At 55.5% G+C, this 16,406-nt stretch overlaps 1 protein-coding gene across 2 annotated transcripts in view; it reads left to right on the top strand.

The window, feature by feature from the left end:
- Window positions 1–16,406, top strand: part of tulp4a (TUB like protein 4a) — a 569,265-nt gene that overhangs the window by 363,588 nt on the left and 189,271 nt on the right. The gene's annotated exons all lie outside the window — the stretch shown is intronic.

Here is a 16,406-nt window from a genome sequence, read left to right as displayed (position 1 = left end):
CAATTGTCATTTTTTTAAAAACCCATCTGATTCACTAATGTCCTTTAGGGAAGGAAATCTGCTGTCCTTGCGTGGTTTGTGACTCCAGACGCACAGCAATGTGGTTGACCCGTAACTGCTCCCTCGATGGAAATTAGGGATGGGCAATAAATGCTGACACAGCCGGCAACCCACGTCCCATAAATGAATAAAAAAAACTACAGATTGGAAATTTGTCTAATTTTATATTTTGTGATGTGTGTTAAGATGATAGTTTGTTTATGTTCAAGTGTGAGTGTTGATTATTCTACATTAGTTACAAGCATGAGTTAGATAAAGCTTCTACCTTTTCCTAACAGTGTACCTTAATATCAAGTTCAAATTATTAATATAATAATAATCTTTATTGTCACAAGTAAGCTTACATTAACACTGCAATGAAGTTACTGTGAAAAGCCCCTAGTCGTCACGTTCCGACACCTGTTTGGGTACACAGAGGGAGAATTCAGAATGTCCAATTCATCCAACAGCACATCTTTGGGGACTTGTGGGAGGAACCCGGAGCACCCGGTGAAAACCTACGCAAACACTGGGAAAACGTGCAGGCTCCACACAGGCAGTGACCCTAGTGTGTTTTCCTGGATCTGCTTCTAATCCGTTCACGATACATAGAAACATAGAAAGTAGAAGCAGGAGGAGGGCTCTGCTCCGCCATTCATTATGATCATAGCTGATCATCCAACTCAATAGCCTTCCCCCCCCCATATCCTTTGATCCCCTTCACCAAAAATACTATGGGCGGGATTCTCCCCTACCCGGCAAGGCGGGCGGTCCCAGCACCGAGGAGTGGCATGAACCACTCAGGCGTCGGCCGCCCAGAAAGTGCAGAATCCTCCGCACCTTCAGGGGCCAGACCGGCGCCGGCGGGGTTGCCACTGCGCCAACCGGCACAGAAGGGCCTCTGCCGGACGGCGCGAGTTGGCGCATGCACGGGAGTGCCAGCGTGTGCTGGCATCACAGGCGCAGGGGGGTTCGTCTCCGCACCGGCCATGGCGGAGATCCACAGCAGCCGGTGCGGAGGGAAAGAGTGCCCCATGGCACAGGCCCGCCCGCGGATTGGTGGGCCCTGATCACGGGCCAGCCCACCGTGGGTGCACCCCCCCCCCCCCCCCCCCCCCCCCCCCTCCGGGGCCATATCCCACCGTGCCCCCCCGGAGGCCGCCCGCAGAGCCAGGTCCCGCTGGTAAGTACCAGGTCTAATTTACGCCGGCGGGACCGGCCTAAAACGAGTGGCCGCTCGGCCCATTGCGGGCCGGAGAATCGCCGGGGGGAGGGGGCACCTGCCAGCGGCTGCCAACCGGCGCGGCGTTATTCCCGCCCCCACCAAAACCCCGGCGCCGGAGAATTTGGCAGCCTGTGGGAGCGGTATTCACGCCGCTGCCGCCACCCTATATCTAACCGATTCTTGAAAACATACTGGGTGTGATTTTCAGTGTGGTAGCGAGCAAGAAGTGCCGCATGCTTTCTGGCGCTCGGCCCTGAAAGTCCAGCAACACTATACAACGTTAATTGGTCCACTTAACAAGCCCCACAGGCTTGTCACCGCAAATGAAGGGTCACCAGCTGATTCGCCGGCACTGCGCTCGCAGCCCCTGCTAACAAGTTTGAGCAGCACTTAAGCAGCACTTGCCCAGCCAACCCCAGCAGGCTTGTAACAATGGCATCCAGGAGACCGGCTCCAGGATTCAGGGATGCAGATCTGGAGAGGCTCCTAGGCGCAGTAGAGGCTAGGAGAGATGTCCTGTACCCCCAAGGATCCCGGAGGGTCAGCCATAGGACAGCCAGTGCAGCCTGGGATGGGGTGGCGGCGGCTGTGAGCACTGGGAGTGTGACCAGGAGGGTCCGGGCAGCACGAGTCAAAAGATGACCCACCCCCCACCCCCCTGCAAGACCTTTACACTCCCACGCAAGCATCCACAATCCCCTCCCAACTCTCTGTGCGGCCCCCAACCCTCTCTCCACCCCCTCCTCTCTTTTCAACCCCCCAATGCTCCCTTCACCTCCCCCTCCCTTCACACCCCTCCCCTCCCACCACTGTGAAAAACACGTGTGGATAACGATGCCCTTTGGGTCTCCTCAGGAAAAGCTCTCCCACAATATTCAGGCGACGGCCCAGACCGGCCGATGGGGTGCCGGTCTTAAGATTCCTCACCTCCTTCGGGAAATGGGCTCTGGAGGTGACTGGTGTGCCTGAGGACAGAGCAGTTCACCCAAGCGGAAATTGGCAGATGCTGCAGAGGGGACGAACAACCGGGCTCCATCCGGAGGACCTGTCAAACGTGAGCCTGACTAACTGACCCATCCCTCCCAATGACCACATATCCATTCTCCTGCAGATCCTCCAGCCGACAGCGCCGGCCCATCCCAAGTGGCACCCTCTCCAGCCTCCCATGAGACCACCTCGAAGGGGAGCTCTGAGGAAGAGATGGTCAAGGCGTCACCGCTGTCATCCCCAACCTCCACCAGCGCAGATACACACACCTCAGTAGGAAATGTAAGTGGCCAGGCTTCTGGGGCACAATGGTGAGCACCACACAGTTGGTGATGCACATCAAGTGGAGGAGGGAACCCGCAGGTGAGACAGCAGTCGGGGGTCAGCTGGATCCCAGGACCCAGCTGGGTCCCAACCTGATGCTGAGCCTATGGAAGACGTATTCCTGTAGACGAGAGGGAGCAGTCAGGACATTCAGAGGGAGATGTTATTGACTTTCCAGCAAATCCATTGCCAATTGGAGGAGTCCCAGAAGCTACGGGAGCAGGAGATGTTGCCGGCAATGCATCTCATCAAGGCCAACATTGCTAGGGTGGCAACCTCAGTGGAGAGCTTGTGCACGATGTCGGCACCATCAGTGAAGGTATCCAAGGCATCGGGCAGTCGGCTGACGTCCATGGCTGAGTGTCTCGGCAGAATGTCCCCCTAGTATGAGGCTGGCCTTAATGGAGTTCTGAGGGACATGTCTCGCTCTCAGATGGGAAAGGCCGTAGTGCCATAGAGCTTGACCGAGTCACAGGTGGGCATTGCCGAGGCCATCGACACGATGGTGCAGATAATGTTAGCCCCACGGCAGACCATGGGGAGCTGCCTCTCAGCTCCAGGGACCCAGGTTCAATTCCGGCCTCGGGGGACTGTCTGTGTGGTGTTTGCACTTTATTCCCGTGTCTGCGTGGGTTTCCTCCAGGTGCGCCGGTTTCCTCCCACAGTCCAAAGATGTGCTGGTTAGGTGGATTGGCCACGCTAAATTGCCCCTTGGTGTCCAAAGGTTAGGTGGGGATATTGGGTTGCGGGGATAGGGTGAAGTTATGGGCTTAAGTTGGGTGCTCTTTCAAGAGCCGGTGTAGACTCGATGGACCGAATGGCCGCCTCCTGCACTGTAAATTCTACCATTCTATGAGCCGCTGGGGCTAGCAGAACCAGATGACGCAGGGGCAGCCAGGGCTCGAACCAGCTGCTCCTCTGTCCCAAGGTGAACCCAAGGCAGCACAGCTGTGCATGTGCCGCCGACAAGTCCACTTGAGCCCTCCGGCCCCAGTGGGTGCCCGCCAGGGGCATTGAAGGCCACGGGACAACATAAGCAGCTGGCTGCCTCCAACTCTGATCTGCATCCTGGGGACATAACTAGACGTAGCGATTGAACTGAGAAGGCAAAGCACATCGAAGATCACTGAGGGCACCAGGGGAGGGGACAGAGCGTGTGGGGGGGTGGTAGGGGGTGAGGGCAGGGAGGGGCCGCACCATCGGGGGAGTGGGGATTGTAAAACACAAACACCCTTTTTTTTTAATATAATTTTTTTGGGAATTTTTTACAGAAAATATAAAACATAACGACAAACAATGAAATGCAACAAAATAACCCATAATAACTGTAACACCCCCAGACCGTATCGACGCATGTATCACATCCCCCACCCCCCCAACCCCAATGAGCAACAAAAGAGCTTAAAAATAAATTTAAATTAAATAAACAAACATAGGGTAGCATGATGGTTAGCATAAATGCTTCACAGCTCCAGGGTCCCAGGTTCGATTCCCGGCTGGGTCACTGTCTGTGTGGAGTCTGCAGGTCCTCCCCCTGTGTGCGTGGGTTTCCTCCGGGTGCTCCGGTTTCCTCCCACAGTCCAAAGATGTGCGGGTTAGGTGGAGTGGCCGTGATAAATTGCCCGCAGTGTCCTAATAAAAGTAAGGTTAAGGGGGGGGGTTGTTGGGTTACGGGTATAGGGTGAATACGTGGGTTTGAGTAGGGTGATCATGGCTCGGCACAACATTGAGGGCCGAAGGGCCTGTTCTGTGCTGTACTGTTCTATGACTCTATAGTCATCGTCCGCCCCCCTCCCCCCCGCCCCCCCCCCCCCCACCTTTTCCCTCCCCCTTCCCCCCCCCTCCCCCCCCGGGTTGCTGCTGCTACTGTCCCCGTACCCTATCGTTGAGCCAGGAAGTCGAGAAAAGGTTGCCACCGCCTAAAGAACCCTTGTACCGACCCTCTCAGGGCGAATTTGACCTTCTCTAGCTTAATGAAATCTGCCATGTCATTGATCCAGGTCTCCACGCTTGGGGGCCTCGCATCCTTCCATTGTAGCAAGATCCTTCGCCGGGCTACTAGGGACGCAAAGGCCAGCACACCGGCCTCTTTTGCCTCCTGCACTCCCGGCTCCACCCCAATCCCAAAAATCACGAGTCCCCATCCTGGCTTGACCCTGGATCACACCACCCTCGACACCGTCCTCGCCACCCCCTTCCAGAACTCCTCCTGTGCCGGGCATGTCCAGAACATATGGGCAGAACATATGCGCTGGACTCCCCGAGCACCTGACACACCTGTCTTCACCCCCAAAGAACCTACTCATCCTCGTCCCAGTCATGTGGGCCCGGTGCAGCACCTTGAATTGGATGAGGCTAAGCCGCGCACACGAGGAGGAAGAATTAACCCTCTCCAGGGCATCAGCCCATGTCCTGTCTTCGATCTGTTCCCCCAGTTCCCCCTCCCACTTAGCTTTCAGCTCCTCTACTGACGCCTCCTCCGCCTCCAGCGTAACCTTGCAGATATCAGATATCTTCCCCTCTCCGACCCAGACCCCCGAAAGCACCCTGTCGCTCACCCCCCTCGCGGGAAGCGAAGAGAATCCCTCCACCTGCCGCCTAGCAAATGCCTTTACCTGCAGATACATGAACATGTTCCCCGGGGGGAGCCCAGATTTCTCCTCCAACTCCCCCAGGCTCGCAAACCTCCCATCAATAAACAGGTCCCTCAGCTGTCTGATGCCCACTCTGTGCCAACCCTGAAATCCCCCATCAATGTTCCCCGGGACGAACCTATGGTTCCCCCTTAACGGAGCCTCCATCGAGCCCTCCACTTCTCCCCTATGTCGCCTCCACTGCCCCCAAATCTTGAGGGTAGCCGCCACCACCGGACTCGTGGTATACCTCGTAGGAGGGAGCGGCCACGGCGCCGTTACCAGGGCCCCCAGGCTTGTATCTCCACAGTACGCCCTCTCCATCCGTTTCCATGCTGCCCCCTCCCCCTCCATCACCCACTTGCGCACCATCGACACATTGGCCGCCCAATAATACCCCGAGAGATTGGGTAACGCCAGCCCCCCCCCCCCCCCCCCCCCCATCTCTACCCCGCTCCAAGAAGACCCTCTTCACCCTCGGAGTCCCATGCGCCCAAACAAAGCTCATGATGCTGCTAGTCACCCTTCTACAAAAGGCCCTAGGGATAAAGATGGGCAAACCCTGAAAAAGGAACAAGAACCTCGGGAGAACTGTCATTTTGACGGACTGCACTCTACCCGCCAACGATAGCGGCACCATGTCCCACCTTTTAAATTCCTCCTCCATCTGCTCCACCAGCCTGGTAAAATTAAGCTTATGGAGAGTCCCCCAACTCCTGGCCACCTGCACCCCCAGGTATCTGAAACTCTTCACTGCCCTCTTAAATGGGAGTCTCCCAATTCCCTCCTCCTGATCACCCGGGTGTACTACAAATATCTCACTCTTGGCTAAATTTAACTTATAGCCCGAGAAGCCCCCAAATTCCGCTAACAGCTCCATCACCCCCGGCATTCCCCCTTCTGGATCCGCCACATACAACAGCAGGTCGTCCGCATACAGCGATACACGATGTTCCTCCCCACCCCGCACCAGACTCCTCCATCTCCCTGACTCCCTCAACGCCATAGCCAAAGGTTCAATCGCCAGTGCAAAGAGCAAGGGGGACAAGGGGCACCCCTGCCTGGTCCCACTGTAGAGCCTAAAGTACTCCGATCTCCTTCCATTGGTAACTACACTTGCCATCGGAGCCGCGTAGAGCAGCCTCACCCATTTGATGAAACCCTCCCCGAATCCGAACCACTCCAGCACCTCCCACAGGAACCCCCACTCAACTCTATCAAACGCTTTCTCTGCATCCAGCGCCACCACTATCTCCGCCTCCCCCTCCACTGCCGGCATCATAATAACATTTAGCAGTCTCCGCACATTCGTGTTGAGCTGCCGTCCCTTGACAAATCCTGTCTGATCCTCGTGTATCACCCCTGGCACACAGTCCTCTATCCTGGTGGCCAGGATCTTCGCCAGCAACTTAGCATCAACATTGAGGAGCGAGATAGGCCTGTATGATCCACACTGCAAGGGGTCCTTATCCCGCTTCAGGATCAGAGAGATCAGTGCCCGCGACATCGTCGGGGGCAAAACCCCCCCTCCCATGCCTCATTGAAGGCTTGCACCAACAGGGGGCCCACCAGATCCACATACTTTTTATTAAATTCCACCGGGAACCCGTCCGGCCCCGGTGCCTTACCTAACTGCATTTGTCCAATCCCCCTGACTAGCTCCTCCAACTCTATCGGCGCCCCCAGCCCCTCTACCAGCTCCTCTTGAACCCTTGGGAACCATAGCCTGTTCATGAAGCTCTCCATGCCCCCTCTCCCCAACGGAGGTTCTGACCGGTACAGTTCCTCGTAGAAGTCCCTAAAGATCCCATTTACTTCTGTCCCCTTCTGCACTACATTCCCACCCTTATCCGTCACTCAACCAATTTCCCTAGCCGCATCTCGTCTGCGGAGCTGATGCGCCAACATCCTGCTCGCCTTCTCCCCATACTCATATACCGCGCCCTGCGACCTCCTCCACTGTGTCTCCGCCTTTCTGGTGGTCAACAAGTCAAATTTGGCCTGCAAACTACGCCGTTCCCCCAGAAACCCCTCCTCCGGTGCCTCCGCGTATCTCCTGTCCATATCCAGGAGCTCCCCCACCAGTCTCTCCCTCTCCTTCCTCTCCCTCCTTGCCCTATGGGCCCGGATGGAGATCAGCTCCCTCCGGATCACTGCTTTCAGAGCCTCCCAGACCATCCCCACCCGGACCTCCCCCGTGTCGTTGGTATCAAGATACCCCTCAATACTTCCCCGGACCCTCCTACACACCTCCTTATCAGCCAGCATCCCCACATCCAGGCGCCAGAGCGGGCGCTGGTCCCGCGCCTCCCCCATCTCCAGATCAACCCAGTGTGGAGCATGGTCTGAAATCGCTATGGCCGAATACTCTGCATCCTGCACCTTCGGGATCAATCCCCTGCTCAGGATGAAAAAATCTATTCGGGAATAGACTCTATGGACATGGGAGAAAAAGGAATACTCCTGCGCTCTCGGCCTCCCAAACCTCCAGGGATCCACCCCTCCCATCTGGTCCATAAACCCCCTCAGCACTTTGGCCGCCGCCGGTCTCCTACCCGTCCTTGAACTGGACCGGTCCAGTGGGGGATCCAGCACTGTGTTAAAGTCTCCCCCCATGATCAGGCCCCCTGCCTCCAAGTCCGGAATGCGGCCCAACAAGCGCCTCATGAAGCCGGCATCATCCCAATTCGGGGCATATACATTAACCAGCCCCACCTTCTCTCCCTGCAGCCTACCCTTCACCATAATATATCTGCCCTCCTTCTCCGACACCACCTCAGCCGCCTCGAACGCCACCCTCTTCCCCACCAGAATCGCCACCCCCCCGGTTCTTCGCGTCCAATCCTGAGTGAAAAACCTGCCCCACCCACCCCTTCCTCGGACGAACCTGGTCCGCCACCTTCAAGTGGGTCTCCTGGAACATAGCCACGTCCAACTTCAGCCCCTTCAGATGAGAAAATACCCTAGTTCTCTTAACCGGCCCATTCAGCCCCCTCACGTTCCAGGTAATCAGCCGGATCAGAGGGCAACCTGCCCCTCTCCCCCGCCAGCTAGCCATAGCTTATCGACTGCTCGCCCCAGGCCAGCTCGCCCCGCCTGACCCGTTCCCCATGGCGATAACGCCTCTCCTCTACCCCCCCGGCCCACACCAGCTCCTTCTTGGCCATTCCAGCAGCAACCCGGTATCCCCCCCCACCCCCCCAGGCTAGGTCCCCTCCTAGCCACGACGCACCCTCCATGGTACTTCCGTGAGTCAGCTGACTTCTGCTGACCCGGCAGCTCCTGTCAAAACCCATCTCCTCCCGGCATGGGGTCATCCCCCTCTTGCCACACCTCCTTGGCACCGTTTCAGCGCAGGAAAGAAAACCAGTAGAGGCCACGCCCCCACCTCCAGCTCCGCCCCCCCGCCCCGCAGCGCGGACAACCAGAGGAAAGCCCGCGCTTTCACACTGCCACACCCCACCCTTCTGACACAGCTCCTCAAAATCCAGTTTCACCCCAACCCCCAGCCCCGTACAGAAGAGAACATATAAAGCACATGCCCCCAACGTTCCCCAGATACCCCACACCCATACCCAACAGACAAACCCACCCGGAAACAGAGCAAAAAGAAAACCAGCATAAAAAAAACACGTGTTTAAAATTGAAGAACAGCAACAGCGAAAACAGCAACGGCCATAGTGTGGCCCCAGACCCTAGTTCGAGTCCAGCTTCTCCGCCTGTACAAAGGCCCACGCCTCCTCCGGGGACTCGAAGTAGTGGTGCCGGTCCTTCTATGTCACCCACAGACGCGCAGGCTGCAGCATTCCAAATCTGTCCTGCTTGGCATGCAGCACCGCCTTCGTCCTGTTGAACCCGGCCCGCCGCTTTGCCACCTCCGCACTCCAGTCCTGGTAGATTCGCACTACCGAATTCTCCCACTTGCTGCTCCTCTCTTTCTTGGCCCAGCGCAGCACACACTCCCGGTCACTAAATCGATGGAACTGCACCAGCACCGCCCGCGGGGGTTCATTTGCCTTAGGCCTCCTGGCCAGCACTCTGTGAGCTCCCTCAAGCTCCAGGGGCAAATGGAAGGATCCCGCTCCCATCAACGAGCTCAACATCGTGGTCACATACGACGGGAGATCCGACCCCTCCGCCAGGCCCAGGATCCTCAAATTCTTTCGCCTCGTGCGAACGTCCAGCTCCTCCAAGCGGTCTTGCCACTTTTTGTGAAGTGCCTCGTGCAACTCCACTTTCCCCCGAGGACCACGGCCTCCTCCTCCCGCTCAGCGGCCTGCTGCTGCAACTCCCGAATGGACACCTCCTGGGCCCCAAGCAGCTTGTTGGTAGTTGCATTCAGGGAGTCCAGCAACTCAGCCTTCAGCTCCGCAAAACAGCGCAGAAGAGAGGCCTGCTGCTCCTGCGCCCACTTCCATCAGTCCTCGGGTGTTCCGCCGGCCGCCATTTTGTCCTTCTTCCCCCGCTTTTCTTGGGGAGCTGCTGCAGCTTTTTCCTTTGCCCCACTCCGGGTGAGCACCATAAATTATGGGGAATGCTCCTCTAGACACCTTCCCCCACCGGGATTCGTCGAGACAGCGCCGTTTGGGGCCCTCAAATCGGCCCAAAGGTCCTTAAGTAGCGGGAACTGCGGTGCGGCTTAGCTCCGCATAGCCGCAACTGGAAGTCTCCAAAGCCGATTTTCTGACCGCTCCACTCCTAGTCCAGGCCATCCACCGGTGGAGAATCTGAGAAGGAGTGTTCCCACACAGGGAAAAGTCCAAACAGCACCACTACGAGCCCTTAAAAGAGCCCCAAAGTCCGAAAATAGTGGGAGCCACTGAACGTGCGGCTTAGCTCCGCATCACCGCTACCGGAAGTCCGTCTCCGCTTCTTCAATGACCTTGGTGAGATCTTTTCACAGTTCTTCCCTCTGCTGCTAGAAGTCAGCTTGAGACCTCTAAGCTGGCCCTTCCCCCGCTTGCATGCTTGCAGAGGCTTTTGTCTGCTGCTGCTTCAGCCCAATATTGCACTGTTTCTGAGGGTCTGATAACCAAGAAACATACTATTCCTGGGGGAAAGTACTCCTCGAACATTCACCTACGCCTTTTCATCGAAATTCCAACCCATGTTGCTTAAAAAAGAGCTCTTTTCTGTAACCTTAGGCAGGAGCTGCCTCTGTGTGATCACTCACTCCATGATGCACACCGGAAGTCAAAACACAAACACCCTTGTGCACAATCAATATGATGACTCTGTCACTTTCTTCCACAATGTGGGTCGACCTCCGAACCCTTGGGCCATCTCTCCAGGCATTCCCCACACCCCCCTGCAGACAGGCAGGGGTCAGACTATGGTATAGATTTGAGGAGCACTGACACTCAGCTCTCTGCGGGTTATCATCACCCCCCCCCCGCCCTCTACAGTGACCCGTTGACAGTGCCGACACAGTCCCAGCACTCTGGAACATATTCCCTGGGAGATGCGGGTAGGGGGATGGGTGAGGTAGTAATGACGGACCAGGCCACGTCCTCAGTGAATCGGGCGAGTATGAAGTCCTCCATGGCTCTCCGGGCTTGCCAGTGTCTTGCCGCTGCTGCCTGTGTTGCAGCTTCCGGCTGGTCCTCCAGTTCCTTCCTGGACTCGTCCTCCAGCCCCTTGCTGGTCCGGCGCCGCCTCATCATCCTCCTCCTCCTCCTCCTAATCGGAGGTGGCCACATGTTCCTCATCGCCAACCTCCAGCCTGTCGTCCTGCTGCTGTGTGAGGTTGTGGAGGACACAGCAGACCACCACAAAGCGAGTGACCCTCCAGGCGTTGTACTGCAGTGCACACATCCTGGGGTGGTGCTCGAAGAGGCCGGGAATGACTGACTGCCCCAGGATGTAGCTGTTGTGGACGCTCCCTGGGAAGCGTGCACACTTGTGCATGATCTTCATGTGATGGTTGCACACGAGCTGTATGTTAAGAGAGTTGAACCGCTTTCTGTTAAGGTAGGGACTCCCAAATGGCCAGGTGAAGGCAGGGCAACTTGCATGCCATCTCTTATCCAACTGGACCTGGGGAATCCCAGCGATGGCGGAGAAACCTGCTGCCCGGGCATCTTGCTGAGCTTGGTCCATGTCAAAGTTGATATAATTTTTCACCCGGGCAAACAGGGCATCTGTGACATGTCAGATGTACCTGTGGGCTGTGGCCTGCAAGATGAAACACAGGTCCCCGCTTGAGCTCTGGAATGACCCTGAGGCGGTGACCTTAAAGGCCGCCAGGAGCGGGTGTCCTCCTCCATATGGTGCCAGGTCCGCGAGGACGTAACACAGATGCCACACCGTCTCCTTGTTGAGATGGAGCCTCGTGCTGCACGCTGCGGCGAGATCCAAATTTCACCTACAAGAGCGGGCAGGTTGCATCACAAACTGTTTGGCGTCTGACGCGGTTCTTGTTTCTGGCCTCTCCAGCTATTTACTGGCCTTGTTTCGCTTGAGCGAGAGCGCAACAAGGCCAGAGAATTGCGCCCACAATGTTTTGGCCTCAACTACTTCCATAGTAACTAATTCCACAGGCACATTACTCTCTGGGTGAAGAAATTTCTTATCATCATTTATCGTCGTTACCAACTCCATCTCCCTTCATATGTTAGCCCCGCCATCCAGGTATCAGTCTGGTAAACTTTCACTGCACTCACTCTCTAGCAACAACATCCTTCCTTTAATAAGGAGACCAAAACTGCACACAATGGGGGCGATTCTACAAAATGGAGACCAAGTGTTTGCGCCGTAACGTTTCACGACGGCGCAAACTGGGCCCGGGTATGACCAATTCTGTCCCCCACAGGGGGCCAGCACGACGCTGGAGCGGTTCGCGCCGCTCCAGCCTCCCTTCCCGGCGCCAAATGGGCGCCACGCCAACCCGCGAGGGACTTCTTCTATGCGCCGGCCCCGACTAAACATGGCATCGGTGTTCAGGGGCCGGCCACGCAACAAATGTAGGCCCGTGGCGGAGAGGCCGGCCTGCCGATCGGTGGGCCCCGATTGCGGGCCAGACCTCGTCGGAGCCCCCACCCCAGTGAAGTATCACTTTATTTACATACTCAGTCAATTATATTCATGCACAAAACTCTACCAACTAAACTATTACTACTACTAAAGCCTATACTTAGCTTCGGGTGCCCACTCAGTCAGAGGAACAATGGCCGTTGTCCGTTTCTGAGGCTGCTGGGATCGAGCTGGTACGGAATAGTAGCTAGGAGCGTCTGTCTCATAGCGTGCATTGACTTTGGACTTACTTGTTCTGGTGCAGCTGCTAGGCGGGTCTCTCCTCGCTGAGAGCCAAGGCCAAGAGAGCGATTCTCTCTTGGTGGCCTCTTCTTATACCCAAAGGGGGCTTCGCGCGCTTTTGGGCGGTCCTTGAACTTGGTCCCAATTAATTGGACCGTATCTTGATCATCGGTATCGATTTCCTCCAATAAAGGGGTGGGTGCCCTGATTGCTGGCCGGGTCCTAGGTGGCCGTTGGCCTGGTTTGTTCTAGTCTCCTCTGGCACCGGGTTGTCTGCTTTAATATCGTTTACCTAAATGTTACTCTTTTGTCCCCGGAGATGGCTCATTAGTATGGTAATGGCTTTGCAGTATCGGTCTTGTCTGGGAGCTACGGCTCCAATCAACAGACAAACGTTGCACTTGCTTGCTTTCTCAGCATTGTCCATTATCCCTGCATTCTTTGCAAAGTGTCCATTTTGTAATCGGGACGTGGGTGGTGATCGTAAGACTCCACAGGTTTGTGGAGAAGGGAAATATCCTGCAGTGAGCCAGGGAGAAACGCAACTGAATGGGAGGGGAACAAGGTCCGAATATACCAGGACATTCGAGCAGAACTGGCAAAAAGGTTCAACAGGGCCACGGCGGTGCTTTACCGATGGCAGATTAGGTTTGGGGTGCTCTACCCGACATAACTGTGGGTGACTTTCAAAGGCAGGGAGTATTATTTTGAAACCCCAGAGGCAGCCAATGACTATATCAAAGGGCATAAACTGGGGGAGAACTGAACTTTGATGGGAGACGGAGGAGTTGGCACAATGGAGTTCGATGGATACGGGTAGTGATGTTGGAAGGGTAGAGCACCCCTTTTCTTTCTTTGTTGGGTTGACTATTGGTTGCAGTGGTAACACGTTTCAAGGGGGACAATTTCCCCCCACCCACCTCCTGCCGGCCTTGGTGGCGTTTATTTTTGGAGGAGGCGACCTGTGGTTTTGGATGTGTCTTTGTTTGGGTAGCTGAGGGGGAGGTCCACAGGGAGCTGCTTACACAGATCAAGTCTTACAACACCAGGTTAAAGTCCAACAGGTTTGTTCAAACACGAGCTTTCGGAGCACGGCTCCTTCTTCAGGTGAATGGCATTCACCTGAAGAAGGGCCGTGCTCCGAAAGCTCGTGTTTGAAACAAACCTGTTGGACTTAACCTGGTGTTGTAAGACTTCTTACTGTGCTCACCCCAGTCCAACGGCGGCATCTCCACATCATACACAGATCAAGGAGGAGAGGGAGGAGGTGGGATGATAGATAGGAGGAGCCTCCAGACAGGAGCTGTCACGCTGGCAGGTAATGCTGGTGAACAGAAGTGAGGTGGGGCAGAGCGCCGCAAGGCATGGCCGTGGGGGCAGGGGGACCCGACATGGCAGGGTTGAAAAAGAAGCATGGTCAGGGGTGGAGAAGGTCATCTTGGATGGACCCGGTACAGGGAAAAATTAAGGGGGCAGTCGGTTGAGGAATATTTCACTTGGGGTTTGACACAAAGTCACGGGGGTTGGCGATTTTGCTGAGTACAAGGATGGGGTTTATGAGTGCGAAGGAAGTGAGGGATACGGGTGGGGTGTTGGAGGGGACACCGGTGGTGCTGGTCAATGTATATGCACCGAATTGGGACAATGTGGGGTTTGTAAGGAGCTGCTGGGAATGATTCTGGTCATGCACCAGTTGCTTATGGGAGGAGACTTCAATTGTGTGCTGAAACCAAGGGTGGACGGGTTGAAGCCCAGGCCAATGGGAAGACTGTGGATGGCGAAGGATCTGCGAGGGCTTATTGAAAGGATAGGTATAGTGCACGAGTGGAGATTTAAGAACCCGGGTGGGGCAGAGCGTACTCCTTCTCGTACATCTAAAAGTTATACTCCAGAATTGATTTTTTTGTGGTGAGCTGTGAAGTGCTGGTGGAGGTGCTGCGGGCAGGGTACAAGAGGTTAGTAATCTCAGACCACGCGCCGCACTGGCTGGCGGTTTGACCTAGCTTGGGAAGGGAGCAGAGGCCGGGATCAAGGTTGGATTTGGTGTTCTTAGCAGACAGAGGGTATGTGACAAGGTACAGTTGGTGATTAATGACTATGTGGAGTTGAACCAAAATGGTGATGTATCGCCAGCCACATTCTGGGAGGCATTGAAGGTGGTGGTTCAGGAGGAGATTATCTCGTTCAAGGTGTTGGGTGGGGTTACTGGGTTATGGGGATAGGGTGGAGGTGTTGACCTTGGGTAGGGTGCTCTTTCCAGGAGCCGGTGCAGACTCGGGGGGGGGGGGGGGGGGGGGTCTGCATGGTCACACAGTGGTTAACACAGTTGCTTCACAGCTCCAGGGTCCTAGGTTCGATTCCCGGCTTGGGCCACTGTCTGTGCGGAGTCTGCATGTTCTCCCCGTGTTTGCGGGGTTTCCCCTGGGTGCTCAGGTTTCCTCCCATAGTCCAAAGATGTGCAGGCTAGGTGGATTGGCCATGCTAAATTGCCCTTAGTGTCGAAAACGATTGGGTGAGATTACTGGGTTACGGGGATAGGGTAGAGGTAGAGGCTTAGGTAGGGTGCTATTTCTAAGGGCCGGTGCAGACTTGATGGGCCGAATGGCCTCCTTCTGCACTGTAAATTCTATGATTCTATGAGTATAAATATGGAGAGAAGCCAAGTTGTATGTTACCTTAACAGCTAAAGAGGCAGGCCGCATCCTCGGAAATCTTAAGGGATGGAGGAGCTGATGTCGGAGCCGGGGAAGATAAATGAGCCGTTCAGGGGATATTACAAGGAATTGCATGGGGCGGACCTGGGACTGAAGAGGCTGTTCTTAGACGGGTTGGAATTTCCACGGCTGGATGAGGAGAGGAGGCAGGTGCTAGAGGAGCCTTTAGAGCTGAGGGAGATAATGGAGAGTATAAGAGGGATGATGTCGGTGAAGGCCCCAGGGCCAGATGGTTACCCGACGGAATTTGAAAAGGAGTTTGCGGCGGAATTGGTACCACACCTACTGAGGGCATTTAGTAAGGCACTGGAGAAGAGGGCGCTGTCGGAGACGATCACGCAGATGATGATTCCTCTTATGCCAAAGAAGGGAAGGACCTGTTAGAATGTGGGTCGTACAGGCCCATATCGCTGTTAAACACGGAGGTAAAAGTGCTGGTTATGTTAGTGGCGGGGTGGATGGTAGGATGCATCCCGGGGATGGGAGCAGATGATCAAATGGGCTTCGTAAAGGGCAGGCAACTCTCGAGCAATATAAGGTGATTACTGAATGTGATCATGACCCCGTCGAGAGGGCGGGTACCAGAGGTAATGGTGCCTATGGATGCGGAGAAGGCATTTGATTGGTTAGAGTGGTGGTACCTGTTCGAGGTCCTGGGGTGGTTTGTATTTAGGCCAAAGTTTGTGGCATGGGTGTCTGTTGTACGTGGCCTCAGTGGCGAGCATATGGACCAATGAGATGCGCACATGGAGTTTTAGGGTGCCCGCTGTCGCCTCTACTGTTTGCGCTGGCGATAGAGCCCTTGGCGATGGCCCTTAGGGGGTCAGCAGAGTGGCAGGGGGCTAGGAGATGGAGCAGGGAGCTCCGGGTGTTGCTGTATACGGACGATCTACTATTATATGTGTCAGACCAGCTGGAAAGTATGGGTAGGATTATGAGCCAATAGAGGTTTGGGACTTCCTCGGGTTATAAAATGAAAGTGGAGAAAAGTGAGGTGTTCCCAGTGAACGAGTGGGTCGGAGAGCCAATTTAGGGGGGCTATCATTTAGGGTAGCCAGGGATAGGTTTAGGTATTTGGGGATCCAGGTGACGGTAGAGTGGGTGACGCTACATAAGTAGAACTTAACAAAATTGGTGGAGGAGATAATGGACGACTTTAGGAGGTGGGATGCACTGCATTTGACGCTGGCAGGGAGGATTCAAGTGGTGAAAATTATGCCCTACCAAGGT

Source organism: Scyliorhinus canicula, chromosome 1, assembly GCF_902713615.1.
Source record: "Scyliorhinus canicula chromosome 1, sScyCan1.1, whole genome shotgun sequence".
In the NCBI taxonomy this organism is placed as follows: domain Eukaryota; kingdom Metazoa; phylum Chordata; class Chondrichthyes; order Carcharhiniformes; family Scyliorhinidae; genus Scyliorhinus; species Scyliorhinus canicula.
This window is presented reverse-complemented; position numbering and strand designations above follow the sequence as displayed.